Source organism: Pleurodeles waltl, chromosome 12 (genome assembly GCF_031143425.1).
Source record: "Pleurodeles waltl isolate 20211129_DDA chromosome 12, aPleWal1.hap1.20221129, whole genome shotgun sequence".
Taxonomy (NCBI): Eukaryota; Metazoa; Chordata; class Amphibia; order Caudata; family Salamandridae; genus Pleurodeles; species Pleurodeles waltl.
In genome coordinates this window covers 117773796-117784039 of record NC_090451.1, presented here as the reverse complement: position 1 = coordinate 117784039, position 10244 = coordinate 117773796, and the positions used below count along the sequence as shown (strand labels likewise).

At 43.5% G+C, this 10244-nt stretch overlaps 1 non-coding gene across 1 annotated transcript; it reads right to left on the bottom strand.

The window, feature by feature from the left end:
* Positions 1 to 433: 433 nt before the first annotated feature.
* On the bottom strand, positions 434 to 507 carry TRNAN-AUU (transfer RNA asparagine (anticodon AUU)). The gene has a single exon. It is a non-coding gene; the product is annotated as a tRNA-Asn (tRNA).
* Between the last annotated feature and the right edge of the window lie 9737 nt (positions 508 to 10244).

Below are 10244 nucleotides of genomic sequence, written 5' to 3'. Positions count from 1 at the left end.
CATCATCATCTGTCTCAAAAAAATGTGCTACTAAAGACAGAGAATAAGGTAGCTGTCTTTTACATTAACCAACAGTGAAGCATTCATTCAAAATCCCTCAATGCAATAGCAGAACAATTGGGTTATTGGGCAGAGATCAACCTGTTGCACACGTCGGCAGTACACATCAAGGGCACCCCACGCATCTAATAATCAGCTCTTGGTCTCCCTCCACCTCTCACGAGACATAGTCTGAGGCAGTGTCTCCATCTTGGAGAGACAATCCCTTGCACTTGTGTTGTTCTACTGGCGCTGCCGGCTTGAGCTTTGGTCAGCAGTGGCAAAAGAAGGACTAATGGAAAGTGAACGTATACTGGAGCAACAGAGTGTATGGATTTATGAGAGCTTGATTAAATGAGAAAAAAAGAGTTTAGTTGAGAGAAAAAATGCAACCTGGCCCGTACAGGGATCGAACCCACGACCTTGGCGTTAATAGCACCACGCTTTAACCAACTGAGCTAACCGGCCATGAGTACTAAAGATATCCTTTTTCCATGTAATGCAGATAGATAGAAGAGTTGGTCTCACTATCGCAATTCCTTCATACTTTTCTCCTTCCGCCCCCTGTCTGGATTACAATAACAAGAGCTGTGGAGTGCTGCACGCCAGCCTCAGTGCCTCTTCTTTCACTCAATCTCACTGTGTGCTGTGATATCTTTGTAACATCGCTAGTTGCCGGAAAAAAAGGAAAGGAGGGATAGTATTTTTATTCTTTTACAACAAAACCCAAAATGCATCGGCTTGCTTGGTCAATAGGTTTACAAGGCCAGCTGCTTTTGAGATATTATAATTATTGTGGTTATTCGGCGTTGGAGGTAAGAGAGGTTTTTTTAGGTCTGGCCGTTCCTTCTGCTTCAAATTACTTGAGCTCATGTCAACAAAGTAACAACAAAACATAGCCAACGGTTCGTTGCTCAAGCCTTCCCTACTGCGCCTTCCCATGTCTCTCCTGCCGACCACAGTGCAGGAAATCTGAGTTTGCATTTGCGCGAAGAGACGTACAACACAAGAAGGCGCGCTTTTGTGCGCCGGGCACCACCCGGCCTGTGCATTCCTCACTTTCGTGAGATCAGTTTACTCAGCAGAGCATGACGCTGCAATTGGTTAGTAGGGCAGGCCTGACCAGAATAGTATATTTGGGGTCATGTATTTGATTGCATTTTTAAAACAGTAACAGAACTTAACTGCAATGTTTAAATAGGTCTAGACATATTTAAACAGTGTCAATTTAATAGAAGAATTGTGGACAATTCAGAGGGGAGGCACCAATGTTTTTTTTTCCCATTGGGTGGATGCGGCATTAAAGAGTTTGAAGAACACTGGTCTAAGTGGACACTAATATACCTGGATGCTCCTGAATCCTCGCAACAGATGCCAGCAAACCTGGCTGGAGAGCTACTGTGTTGGACTGATCCTGTCGATTCAAGTGGTCTTTCCTAGAGAGTCGGAGGTCATGGAAATAGATGGAGTTGATGGTAATCTACAGGGCTTTGAAGTTTTCCCATCATCATCTGTCTCAAAAAAATGTGCTAGTAAAGACAGAGAATAAGGTAGCTGTCTTTTACATTAACCAACAGTGAAGCATGCATTCAAAATCCTTCAATGCAATAGCAGAACAATTGGGTTATTGGACAGAGATCAACCTGTTGCACACGTCGGCAGTACACATCAAGGGCACCGACAATGTGATGGCAGACAGCTGGAGGTTTCCAAATTTGCTGGAGTTGACGTTACCAGGTCGTTGTTTTGAGAGATATGCCGAGAGTTTGTGAAACCCTTTCTGGATCTCTTTTCAAACAAGGACAATGCTCATCTTTGTCGATTCTGATCCAGGCTTCCGGAACAAGGAGCCTAGGTAGTGGACGTATTGGTGATAAAGTGGCTGAGAAGTCTCCTTTATACATTCCCCCACTTTTTATTGATCCAGATGGTTCTCTTCAAGTCTCAGCAGGGGGGAGGGAACTTTATTCTTGTGGGCCCTTATTGGCCAGAGATGTCATGGTTTCCTCTTCTGAACCCCTGGCTCTTCTACCTCCTTGAGTACTGCTCAAGTGTGTCTCTGTCAGAACGTCGTCCCTGACCTTCTTGCTCCAACTCACTCTATCGCTTTGGAGGTTGAGAAGTCTGGACTGCTAGCAAAGGGTCTTTCCTCTTCCTTAGTGGAGTTAATTCAGCACTCCAGCAGGCCTTCTACTTCGAAGTCTTACTCAAAGAACTGGAAGTCTTTTGAGACGTGATGTTCTGCTCATGATCTTTTGGCACCTACCTGTAGTTTGTCTGCTATTTTGCATTTTCTTCTGAATGGGTTTCACTTGAATCTCTTTCCACTCTGAAAGCTCATTGCTTTGCGATAAAGGTTTTTAGGGACTTTTCTGTACCTTCGTCGATGTTACAATCTTTGGTGTCTAGGCTGTTCTGATCTTTTGTCAATTGTAAGACCAGTTGAAAAATCCCTTTTCTCCAACTCAGAATCTTCCTACTCTTTTATAGGCTTTGCAATTTTATCTCTTTGAGGATCTGGATACTGTAGACATAAAGATTGTTTCCTATAAAGTTATTTTCCTATTTCCTATCACCTTGCTGAGAACAATTGGGGAGCTGGGAGCCTTAAAATGCTGTCCTCTCTTCATTTGATACTTTGGAAGATGGGGTAACTTTAAGGCCTAGCCTTACCTTTGCTGCAAAGGTTAAGTCTATTTTTGATAGATCTTAGGAAATAATTCTTCCTTCTTTCCTTCCCTCTCCTTCCTCTCCGGAGGAACATTTGCTGAATACACTTGATGTTTAAAGAGCTCTTTTCATTCATGTCACCAGGCCTCTGCAGTTCAGGAAAACCGACTCCTTGTTTGTGACTTTTGGACAGCCTGGAAAAGACAAGAAGGTGACTTTTATGACTCTGAGTAGGTGGATTAAGTTGTCAATTCTTCTGGCTTTGCAAGGCTTTTTAGAATATCTTCCAGTTCAGGGATGGTCTACGAGAGGAATGGCCAGCTCCTGGGTTGAATTCCAGTGAGTAACAATCTAGGAAATTCCTAGGGTGGCTACTTGGTCCTCAGAGCATACATTTGTCAAGCATTATGGCTTAATAATTTTTCTGTTTTGCATTTGAGTACCAATGTTTTGAACTCTGCATTACCCTTAGTCCATCTTGTCTTTGTCACAAACATTACATCCTGCCCACCTTCCCATCAGTCCTTTGGCAAGGGCTTGGCACCCAGGTTGGGTGCATGGGGCTAGCATTTAAGGATCCTCCTGTTCTTTCTTCCTGTTGGAAGGTGACATCACCTTACTTTGTAATGACTGTCACAAGGTCGCAATGGACTAAGGCTAATGAAGATCACCAATAAGTAACCAACGCATCACCACTCTTTCTGAATGTGCGTGGCTCATTCCGCAGGACTAGTTCTTTGTATAATTCCTGGATTTTCAGAAGCCCTTTGATGGCAGCACCCCCACACTGAAAATTGTTTCAGCACCACTGTACAAGGGTCAGTTGTCGTGCTCATCTGCGGCGTAAACTTGCATTGAAGTAGTCTAACTCCCCAGGCCTTGTCTTTTGCTCAATTTTCCTTTGTGAGTTTTCTCTCAATCACTGTCGACTTCCTTTGATCTTTCTTTCTTCTTTCACTTCACCTTCGCCTTCAGTGTGTCTTTCGGCCCTCTTAAGAGACACACCCCCTTGTAGCCACTTCTATACTTCTGTCACCTAATTATTTTCCTATCCTTTCCCCTGTAACGTTGCTGATCCTAGCTATAGCATCACTATCCAGAATCTGTTCACCTGAGTTATGTTCCTCTTATCCCCATGCATCTAATAATCAGCTCTTGGTCTCCCTCCACCTCTCACGAGACATAGTCTGAGGCAGTGTCTCCATCTTGGAGAGACAATCCCTTGCACTTGTGTTGTTCTACTGGCGCTGCGGGCTTGAGCTTTGGTCAGCAGTGGCAAAAGAAGGACTAATGGAAAGTGAACGTATACTGGAGCAACAGAGTGTATGGATTTATAAGAGCTTGATTAAATGAGAAAAAAAGAGTTTAGTTAAGAGAAAAAATGCAACCTGGCCCGTACGGGGATCGAACCCGCGACCTTGGCGTTATTAGCACCACGCTCTAACCAACTGAGCTAACCTACCATGAGTTCTAAAATATCCTTTTTCCATGAAATGCAGATAGATAGAAGAGTTGGTCTCACTATCGCAATTCCTTCATACTTTTCTCCTTCCGCCCCCTGTCTGGATTACAATAACAAGAGCTGTGGAGTGCTGCACGCCAGCCTCAGTGCCTCTTCTTTCACTCAATCTCACTGTGTGCTGTGATATCTTTGTAACATCGCTTGTTGCCGGAAAAAAAGGAAAGGATGGATAGTATTTTTATTCTTTTACAACAAAACCCAAAATGCATCGGCTTGCTTGCTCATTAAGTTTACAAGGCCAGCTGCTTTTGAGATATTATAATTATAGTGGTTATTCGGCGTTGGAGGTAAGAGAGTTTTTTTTAGGTCTGGCCGTTCCTTCTGCTTCAAATTACTTGAGCTCATGTCAACAAAGTAACAACAAAACATACCCAACGGTTCGTTGCTCAAGCCTTCCCTACTGCGCCTTCCCATGTCTCTCCTGCCGACCACAGTGCAGGAAATCTGAGTTTGCATTTGCACGAAGAGACGTACAACACAAGAAGGCGAGCTTTCGTGCGCCGGGCACCACCCGGCCTGTGCATTCCTCACTGTCGTGAGATCAGTTTACTCAGCAGAGCATGACGCTGCAATTGGTTAGTAGGGCAGGCCTGACCAGAATAGTATATTTGGGGTCATGTATTTGATTACATTTTTAAAACAGTAACAGAACTTAACTGCAATGTTTAAATAGGTCTAGACATATTTAAACAGTGTCAATTTAATAGAAGAATTGTGGACAATTCAGAGGGGAGGCACCAATGTTTTTTTTTCCCATTGGGTGGATGCGGCATTAAAGAGTTTGAAGACCACTGGTCTAAGTGGAAACTAATACACCTGGATGCTCCTGAATTCCTCGCAACAGATGCCAGCAAACCTGGCTGGAGAGCTACTGTGTTGGACTGATCCTGTCGATTCAAGTGGTCTTTCCTAGAGAGTCAGAGGTCATGGAAATAGATGGAGTTGATGGTAATCTTCAAGGCTTTGAAGTTTTCCCATCATCATCTGTCTCAAAAAAATGTGCTAGTAAAGACAGAGAATAAGGTAGCTGTCTTTTACATTAACCAACAGTGAAGCATGCATTCAAAATCCCTCAATGCAATAGCAGAACAATTGGGTTATTGGGCAGAGATCAACCTGTTGCACACGTCGGCAGTACACATCAAGGGCACCGACAATGTGATGGCAGACAGCTGGAGGTTTCCAAATTTGCTGGAGTTGACGTTATCCAGGTCATTGTTTTGAGAGATATGCCGAGAGTTTGTGAAACTCTTTCTGGATCTCTTTTCAAACAAGGACAATGCTCATCTTTGTCGATTCTGATCCAGGCTTCCGGAACAAGGAGCCTAGGTAGTGGACGTATTGGTGATAAAGTGGCTGAGAAGTCTCCTTTATACATTCCCCCACTTTTTATTGATCCAGATGGTTCTCTTCAAGTCTCAGCAGGGGGGAGGGAACTTTATTCTTGTGGGCCCTTATTGGCCAGAGATGTCATGGTTTCCTCTTCTGAACCCCTGGCTCTTCTACCTCCTTGGGTACTGCTCAAGTGTGTCTCTCTCAGAACGTCGTCCCTGACCTTCTTGCTCCAACTCACTCTATCGCTTTGGAGGTTGAGAAGTCTGGACTGCTAGCAAAGGGTCTTTCCTCTTCCTTAGTGGAATTAATTCAGCACTCCAGCAGGCCTTCTACTTCGAAGTCTTACTCAAAGAACTGGAAGTCTTTTGAGACGTGATGTTCTGCTCATGATCTTTTGGCACCTACCTGTAGTTTGTCTGCTATTTTGCATTTTCTTCTGAATGGGTTTCACTTGAACCTCTTTCCACTCTGAAAGCTCATTGCTTTGTGATAAAGGTTTTTAGGGACTTTTCTGTACCTTCGTCGATGTTACAGTCTTTGGTGTCTAGACTGTTCTGATCTTTTGTCAATTGTAAGACCAGTTGAAAAATCCCTTTCTCCAACTCAGAATCTTCCTACTCTTTTATAGGCTTTGCAATTTTATCTCTTTGAGGATCTGGATACTGTAGACATAAAGATTGATTCCTATAAAGTTATTTTCCTATTTCCTATCACCTTGCTGAGAACAATTGGGGAGCTGGGAGCCTCAAAATGCTGTCCTCTCTTCATTTGATACTTTGGAAGATGGGGTAACTTTAAGGCCTAGCCTTACCTTTGCTGCAAAGGTTAAGTCTATTTTTGATAGATCTTAGGAAATAATTCTTCCTTCTTTCATTCCCTCTCCTTCCTCTCCGGAGGAACATTTTCTGAATACACTTGATGTTTAAAGAGCTCTTTTCATTTATGTCACCAGGCCTTTGCAGTTCAGGAAAACCGACTCCTTGTTTGTGACTTTTGGACAGCCTGGAAAAGACAAGAAGGTGACTTTTATGACTCTGAGTAGGTGGATTAAGTTGTCAATTTTTCTGGCTTTGCAAGGCTTTTAAGAATATCTTCCAGTTCAGGGATGGTCTACGAGAGGAATGGCCACCTCCTGGGTTGAATTCCAGTGAGTAACAATCTAGGAAATTCCTAGGGTGGCTACTTGGTCCTCAGAGCATACATTTGTCAAGCATTATGGCTTAATAATTTTTCTGTTTTGCATTTGAGTACCAATGTTTTGAACTCTGCATTACCCTTAGTCCATCTTGTCTTTGTCACAAACATTACATCCTGCCCACCTTCCCATCAGTCCTTTGGCAAGGGCTTGGCACCCAGGTTGGGTGCATGGGGCTAGCATTTAAGGATCCTCCTGTTCTTTCTTCCTGTTGGAAGGTGACATCACCTTACTTTGTAATGACTGTCACAAGGACGCAATGGACTAAGGCTAATGAAGATTACCAATAAGTAACCAACGCATCACCACTCTTTCTGAATGTGCGTGGCTCATTCCGCAGGACTAGTTCTTTGTATAATTCCTGGATTTTCAGAAGCCCTTTGATGGCAGCACCCCCACACTGAAAATTGTTTCAGCACCACTGTACAAGGGTCAGTTGTCATGCTCATCTGCGGCGTAAATTTTCATTGAAGTAGTCTAACTCCCCAGGCCTTGTCTTTTGCTCAATTTGCCTTTGTGAGTTTTCTCTCAATCACTGTCGACTTCCTTTGATCTTTCTTTCTTCTTTCACTTCACCTTCGCCTTCAGTGTATCTTTCGGCCCTCTTAAGAGACACACCCCCTTGTAGCCACTTCTATACTTCTGTCACCTAATTATTTTCCTATCCTTTCTCCTGTAACGTTGCTGATCCTAGCTATAGCATCACTATCCAGAATCTGTTCACCTGAGTTATGTTCCTCTTATCCCCACGCATCTAATAATCAGCTCTTGGTCTCCCTCCACCTCTCACGAGACATAGTCTGAGGCAGTGTCTCCATCTTGGAGAGACAATCCCTTGCACTTGGTTGTTCTACTGGCGCTGCGGGCTTGAGCTTTGGTCAGCAGTGGCAAAAGAAGGACTAATGGAAAGTGAACGTATACTGGAGCAACAGAGTGTATGGATTTATAAGAGCTTGATTAAATGAGAAAAAAAGAGTTTAGTTAAGAGAAAAAATGCAACCTGGCCCGTACGGGGATCGAACCCGCGACCTTGGCGTTATTAGCACCACGCTCTAACCAACTGAGCTAACCTACCATGAGTTCTAAAATATCCTTTTTCCATGAAATGCAGATAGATAGAAGAGTTGGTCTCACTATCGCAATTCCTTCATACTTTTCTCCTTCCGCCCCCTGTCTGGATTACAATAACAAGAGCTGTGGAGTGCTGCACGCCAGCCTCAGTGCCTCTTCTTTCACTCAATCTCACTGTGTGCTGTGATATCTTTGTAACATCGCTTGTTGCCGGAAAAAAAGGAAAGGATGGATAGTATTTTTATTCTTTTACAACAAAACCCAAAATGCATCGGCTTGCTTGCTCATTAAGTTTACAAGGCCAGCTGCTTTTGAGATATTATAATTATAGTGGTTATTCGGCGTTGGAGGTAAGAGAGATTTTTTTAGGTCTGGCCATTCCTTCTGCTTCAAATTACTTGAGCTCATGTCAACAAAGTAACAACAAAACATAGCCAACGGTTCGTTGCTCAAGCCTTCCCTACTGCGCCTTCCCATGTCTCTCCTGCCGACCACAGTGCAGGAAATCTGAGTTTGCATTTGCGCGAAGAGACGTACAACACAAGAAGGCGCGCTTTCGTGCGCCGGGCACCACCCGGCCTGTGCATTCCTCACTGTCGTGAGATCAGTTTACTCAGCAGAGCATGACGCTGCAATTGGTTAGTAGGGCAGGCCTGACCAGAATAGTATATTTGGGGTCATGTATTTGATTGCATTTTTAAAACAGTAACAGAACTTAACTGCAATGTTTAAATAGGTCTAGACATATTTAAACAGTGTCAATTTAATAGAAGAATTGTGGACAATTCAGAAGGGAGGCACCAATGTTTTTTTTTCCCATTGGGTGGATGCGGCATTAAAGAGTTTGAAGACCACTGGTCTAAGTGGACACTAATACACCTGGATGCTCCTGAATTCCTCGCAACAGATGCCAGCAAACCTGGCTGGAGAGCTACTGTGTTGGACTGATCCTGTCGATTCAAGTGGTCTTTCCTAGAGAGTCGGAGGTCATGGAAATAGATGGAGTTGATGGTAATCTTCAGGGCTTTGAAGTTTTCCCATCATCATCTGTCTCAAAAAAATGTGCTAGTAAAGACAGAGAATAAGGTAGCTGTCTTTTACATTAACCAACAGTGAAGCATGCATTCAAAATCCCTCAATGCAATAGCAGAACAATTGGGTTATTGGGCAGAGATCAACCTGTTGCACACGTGGGCAGTACACATCAAGGGCACCGACAATGTGATGGCAGACAGCTGGAGGTTTCCAAATTTGCTGGAGTTGACGTTATCCAGGTCGTTGTTTTGAGAGATATGCCGAGAGTTTGTGAAACCCTTTCTGGATCTCTTTTGAAACAAGGACAATGCTCATCTTTGCCGATTCTGATCCAGGCTTCCGGAACAAGGAGCCTAGGTAGTGGACGTATTGGTGATAAAGTGGCTGAGAAGTCTCCTTTATACATTCCCCCACTTTTTATTGATCCAGATGGTTCTCTTCAAGTCTCAGCAGGGGCGAGGGAACTTTATTCTTGTGGGCCCTTATTGGCCAGAGATGTCATGGTTTCCTCTTCTGAACCCTGGCTCTTCTACCTCATTGGGTACTGCTCAAGTGTGTCTCTCTCAGAATGTCGTCCCTGACCTTCTTGCTCCAACTCACTCTATCGCTTTGGAGGTTGAGAAGTCTGGACTGCTAGCAAAGGGTCTTTCCTCTTCCTTAGTGGAGTTAATTCAGCACTCCAGCAGGCCTTCTACTTCGAATTCTTACTCAAAGAACTGGAAGTCTTTTGAGACGTGATGTTCTGCTCATGATCTTTTGGCACCTACCTGTAGTTTGTCTGCTATTTTGCATTTTCTTCTGAATGGGTTTCACTTGAATCTCTTTCCACTCTGAAAGCTCATTGCTTTGCGATAAAGGTTTTTAGGGACTTTTCTGTACCTTCGAAGATGTTACAATCTTTGGTGTCTAGACTGTTCTGATCTTTTGTCAATTGTAAGACCAGTTGAAAAATCCCTTTTCTCCAACTCAGAATCTTCCTACTCTTTTATAGGCTTTGCAATTTTATCTCTTTGAGGATCTGGATACTGTGGACATAAAGATTGTTTCCTATAAAGTTATTTTCCTATTTCCTATCACCTTGCTGAGAACAATTGGGGAGCTGGGAGCCTTAAAATGCTGTCCTCTCTTCATTTGATACTTTGGAAGATGGGGTAACTTTAAGGCCTAGCCTTACCTTTGCTGCAAAGGTTAAGTCTATTTTTGATAGATCTTAGGAAATAATTCTTCCTTCTTTCATTCCCTCTCCTTCCACTCCGGAGGAACATTTTCTGAATACACTTGATGTTTAAAGAGCTCTTTTCATTTATGTCACCAGGCCTCTGCAGTTCAGGAAAACTGACTCCTTGTTTGTGACTTTTGGACAGCCTGGAAAAGACA